General features: G+C 42.1%; 1 protein-coding gene across 5 annotated transcripts in view; it reads right to left on the minus strand.

Annotated features, from left to right (window-relative positions):
• FAM184A (family with sequence similarity 184 member A) overlaps positions 1-5,997 on the minus strand; it is a 202,726-nt gene that overhangs the window by 41,013 nt on the left and 155,716 nt on the right. The window lies entirely within an intron of this gene.

The following is a 5,997-nucleotide window of genomic DNA, read 5'->3' on the forward strand; positions in this document are numbered from 1 at the left end:
GGCCCTCCTCTGGACCCTCTCCATGTTGTCCACATCCCTCCTGAAGTGCGGCGCGCCCAGAGCTGGACACAGTACGCCAACTGCGGCCTGACCAGTGTCACATAGAGGGGAAGGATCACCTCCTTGGACCTGCTTGAGATGTATCTGTGGATGCATGACAAGGTACGGTTGGCCTTCCTGGCCATGTCCCCACACTGTCGGCCCATGTTCATTTTGGCATCAATAATGACTCCAAGATCCTTTTCTGCCTCTGCACTGACGAGAAGGGAGTTCCCCAGTCTGTAGGTAAGTGTTACAGACAGACGCACAGACAGACTTGGGCTTTTATAATATTAGAATTCTGGAAATGCAGCCACATGCCTGCAGTGGCTCAAGCCAGAAGCCGGGGGGGGTGCTGGAGCACATCTGCCTGCTTGGCTAGAGCAAACAGCTTGGGCCAAGGCTAGCCCTCTCACCCTGTGAGGGGGAGGCGCAAAGCATCCTGGGATGCTAGTGGAGTGAGAGTTAACTTGAATCTGGAGGAGATCTGGGACAGAAGTTCGATAAACTGATTTAACAGTTAAGTCTGATATTGTGTTCATCGAGATTTATCTTAAACTGGTTTGGGCCATTTTGAAAGTCATTTATGTGAATTGAACTTCTGTTGTGTTACAGATTTGAAACGGTTTCTGATCACTTATACTAGTTTATGTGCAACTTCTCTCCCTAGCTATCCATGTTCAATTATGAAAAATTCTTACGTAAAAATGTGATCTCCTAATAGAACACATCTGCTCCCTATGTATATTCAGAGTCATCTCTGTTTACTTGTGCAGTCTTTTACTGCTTACAAATTGCCACGAATATTTATCAGCCAGGTACAAAAACTGAAGACTCATAATAGAAAAAGAGACACGTTAGCTGTATGTCAAAATAAGTCCTTCAATCCCAGTGAATACACAAATAGTTTTGAAAAGCCAATGCACAGAAGTGGAAGGTGAGGATTTTATACCACTGTGAGCCTGAAGGTGATCAAACCCAAAGCTCCCACCTCCAAAGAATGTGCCCCAACTACTAAGGTGGAGACAAGGCTGGGTGCAGGCACCCACACTTTTGATCATATCTCTGGAAGCGGGGTCACTTGTGCAGACAAGATTGCAAGAATCCTGGGACCAGAAAGAGACAGCAAATGCAAGAAGGAGCATGACTGTACCTCAGTGGTATGGCAACTCACACAGAGGGACAGCTTCATGCATTCTGATCCCTGCTCCGGGGACTGCATTAAACAGCCATTGCATAAAATACAGAAAAACAATCCTTTCATGGTTCTAGTTCAGGGCTGCCCAGTTGGCATCTTGCAGGCCATGTGGCAGTGGAGGGCTTGGCACTGCTGTGCACTGCCAGTTCCGCCTGTGCAATGGGGGGCTGCACACCACTAGTTCAGTCTGAGTGACAGAGGCAGTGGTGTTGAAGGTGCTCCCTGTACATTGCGGGGGAAGGGGAGAGATACTGGAGCTTGCTGCCACAGTGTATGGCCTGCACAGTGTGATATCTTGGGGTTGCATGCCAATGCTATCTGCAGCCCCAGGATAATACTGGCTGCATAGCCCTGGTCAAACTCTCCTTTCTAATCTTGGACAGTAGGATGTCATAGATATCACCAGCTTCAGTTTCTCAGACAAGGTCTGCCTGATGCAAAAAGCTTCAGATAGCCATGTGCTCAAGGTGTCTGTTTTTGTTTCATTCAAGAATCTGAAAACATTTTCAAACCACTTCTACTTCTCTATCTTAGCCCAAACAAGTTAACAAGCAAAACAAGAGAGACGGTTAGATCCTTATCATTGAACAGGGGATTATGGACAATGCCATTCTTCAGCTGTTTCTCTTTTTTATGGCTCTACTGAGCAATACTCTGGCAGACCCAGACACCTTTTTACTGATTCAACTACTGTGATGAATGTATACAAATTGCTCGCAGAAGAAAATTATTTTCTTCTGAACTGAAAGAGACTGAACAATGGTCTGTTTCTCCAACAAATCCCAGAGAGAACCTTTCTGGGAATCAAACCACAAATGTCCTCTTAATTGCACAGAGCAACAACCATTTAAGACTATTTGTCCAGATTCATAAAGGAAGAAAGTATTCATCGTGGTTAAAAGTATGGCAAAACTGAGTCTCGAAGTTCAGGACACCACACTTCTTCACTACACAGTAGGCTGTCCACACTCATTTATAGTCCCTTTGAAATACTGACTTAACCTACAGTTTAAAGGGCTTTAGTGACATAAACCTCCCTTTGAGTCTGTGGATTCCTTCATCCTTCAAATACTTAAATGTTTTGGTTTTCGTCACTGTTGTTGGGACTAGATGTCAGTGAACTATTTGATTTTCCTCACCAGCTCATTTATATTCTCTGCCATAAAATGCAAGATAGTTTTCTGTACTGACTGTTTCTCCATCTGAATCAGAATTTCTGTTCCTTTTTATGCCTTGCTTTTACTGCCTCAGTTATCTCTATACAATGCTAAAGTTTGCAGTGTAATCATAACCTTGCAAGGTGAAAAAGTGGTTGTTGCAAGGACTAAGATCAAGCGAGCTGCCCCTTGTTCTCTGTTAGTGTCTTACAATGCCTACTTCAAATCAATAAATCAAGAAAAAGGTTAGTCACAAAAAGGGGTCCGAGTCAAAATCCAATGAAGCTAATGGAAAGACACTTATTTTAGGAAGTGTGGATCAAGATCTAAATGTAAATGATGTAAAAAACGAAGGTCAAATGAACTTCAAAACTTCCTTATTGTAGTCTACATAGGGTAGATAAAAGTAAACATCAAGGAATATGCCTTTATTTTAATCGAGATGGGAAACAACCAAAACATGCATTAGTTTGTTGTGTTAGATGTTAAACAGACTCAAAACATTTAATAAAATGAAGTTGACACATGTCTTAGTAAATACAATATGCAGATTGAGTGACAAATCTGAGATTATATCCAAATTCCATGCAGCAGAGACTAGTCTGTTACAAAATTAGCTTACTTCAGAAACAGAATGACTCATGAATAGGAAGGCATATAACATGGCTGAAAATAAGATTTCAACTTTACCCGTGACTAATTCTGAAGAGCTTAGCAGGCATTCAGTTAGAAATGTCACTTAAGTAATAGGAAATATAGCAAGCTTTTAAAAAATTAAGACAGTGAAGTATAGGTCTATTTAATTTATCAGCGATAGTGGAAACCCGAACAACAAGACTCATTAAACACATGGAGCTGGTAAACACAAAAAAAATTAATCTAGTATAGAACTGATCATAAACCTAGAAGGAAAATATAGATTAATTAATAAGGAGAAGTGTGCACTAGGAGACTGCGGTGACTGACAACAAATGCAGGAGACACTATTTAATATTGTGGTATTTTTAATCCAGTGTATCAGGTGTCACTGACAGATGTAATAAAATACAAAGTGAATGCCCTAAGCCTTTCTGAGGAGGTTAGCATGTAAATCTATAAAATAAATAATAAATCTCAGCAAGAATAACCTTATTGCAAATCTGTAGAAGAACTATTTTAACTGAGCAATTTTATTACCTGAATTTATAACATTTATAAAAATTACCCAAAATCAATGAGGATAAAAATGAGGAGAATGGTGTAATTAAAAAACACATCAGAAAGGGGGAAAATAGCCTACAGCAGCTATCCTGTGCCTCAAGACCTAAATTCAGTTCCATGCTTTGTGATACATTTCCTGTGTAACCTCATGTGTCATTTAATGTCTCTTTGTCAAAATTCAAAACCAGGGATAATACTACAGCACTTCTCTACCTCACAGGGCTATTTTGACAACAGACTTGTTAAAGACTGAGAACTGCCCAGATACTATGGTAATGCAGGCCATATTACTATAGAAGATAAAAACAAAGAAAACAGTGATTTAAAAAACAGGAATGAATTTTAGGCAGTCATGAGATTATTTTAAGACATGAACATTGCATACTTAAGAGATTTTGATGTTAAAAGGCTTAACTCTGTTTCATTTTTCTTGCACATAACTTTATACATTTAGGTGCTTTTGATTTTTCATGTATTAACAACTATGGATATAGATGGTGGAACAAGCATACATATAACCCATTTATCCAAACACTGCTTGCATGTTTACATTCTGTTATCACTGTCAATAGAAATTATGTTGGTAAGTTGAAAGGTGTATAATGAGTAGCTGCATCTAGAAAAGCAGGCCATATTCTAAAAATAGAGCCTACAAATTCTTATGGAAAAGCACCGGATGGAAAAAAAAGTGCCAGTAGGAGACAGCAAATGCCACTGCCAACCTGCAAGAGTCCATGTACATTCACACACTCCTGCAGGTTCTACTGAGGAGTTTCACTGCCAAAGCATGAAAGCACACCCTAAGAAGGTATCAGCTACTGGAAGTGTCTGTGCACATCTTCTGTTGGTTGCTGAACAGCAGCAGAAGACTTACACCACTTGGCAGAGGTGGTTTTACACTGTTGGTAGAGAACAGAGTTCTGCTGCAAGAGAGAGCTTTGGCTTGGTCTGTTTTCAGCGTGGTCTAAGCAAGTTATCAGTTTGGGTCCCTTAAGGATGTGGCTGCAGGGACAATAAGATAATGGGTCCCAAACCAACTGTGTGAAAGAAGCATGGAGATGTTCAGTGAAATCCCAAAATGGCAATTCTACTGCTGCTGAGCAAGCCCACTCTAGCTGTCCAGGGAAGACTACTGATGAAAACATAGGCACGTATGTCCTTTCACCTAGAACTGGGGAAAACTTAGATATCTATGTTCTTTCAGATGTCTAATGGGTAAGATGTGACTTTGTAGATCACACTCCTAGATTTAGGCCTTTAAATTCTGCCTAAGTTCTACTTCAGGAATTAAGTTGTTTTGTGGATCTGTATGTCTACAATGGACTTATCTGTGGGAGGAAAAAGCAGTCAGATGCACTCACATTTTGGGAGTGTGCCTGAAAGGGTTTAGTTTTGTCCCCAGGTGACTGAGGTGCACTGCACCAAAGGAGCCCACGGGTGGTAAACTGAGAGTGAGGCAGAGTGTACAAATGCATAACACAGTGGGGGGCCACCTGGGTACCTGGTGCCAAGGGGGAAGCACAGTGAAGTGAGGATGACGGCCCTAGAACATGTGATGCAATAGGAGACATAATGCAGTAGGGGGTGGGGGCATGTGGTGCAGGGGAAGTAGGGCATCAGGGTAGACATTGCCATGGAGGGGACCACCGAGGCGTGTGGCCCCAGGGGCCCATGGCTCCAGTGGTGCAAGCCCTGCTAGTGCACCACAGCCCCTGGGCATGCGGTCCTTGACCACGTAGAAGTTGGGCAGCGCTGGCTTATACCGTCACAAAGAGCAAGTCAGGAAAAAGAACAGTTGGAGAAGACAGATATTTGTCTAAGAAAATCTCTGTGGGAAATCTCTGACCTAGAGGATTTTTCCCAGATGAAAAATATGAAGTTAATGGGACCAAAATTAACTGTAGTTTCAGAGTACTTCAAATAATGGTTCACAGAATGTATCCATATCTGTTCTGATCCCACTGACCAGCATGCACACCTTAATTATCTGGAGAGGGTTGCTTACAATTACAATACAATCCTAAAACTGTAGTCCTTAAATCAACAGCAAGACTTAGTCTCCATTTTGATGTGCTACAATGAGAAAAGGACAACAGAATCTCTTTGATTTTCACTAGCATCCCCCAGCTTAAACACCTCAGACACCTACTAATGATCTCCAACCCCTCCTGGAAAATGACGACCATCTCAAGGTAGCCATAGGGAACAAACTTGATTTCAGCAAGAACTGTAGGTCAGTGTCACGGAGTGGGGCCTAGGAGTGGCCGTGATCCCACTAGCATCCCCTGCCGTGCCAATTAGGTGATCTAGCACCCTCTTACTCATCTGCCACGTCTTGTTGGTATATGGTTCTAGAAGGGAGGCTGCCTCTTGTCGCCCTGGACACCGTGCTATGCTTACACT

Source organism: Crocodylus porosus, unplaced genomic scaffold, assembly GCF_001723895.1.
Source record: "Crocodylus porosus isolate Cpor-Errol unplaced genomic scaffold, CroPor_comp1, whole genome shotgun sequence".
NCBI classification, from domain to species: Eukaryota; Metazoa; Chordata; order Crocodylia; family Crocodylidae; genus Crocodylus; species Crocodylus porosus.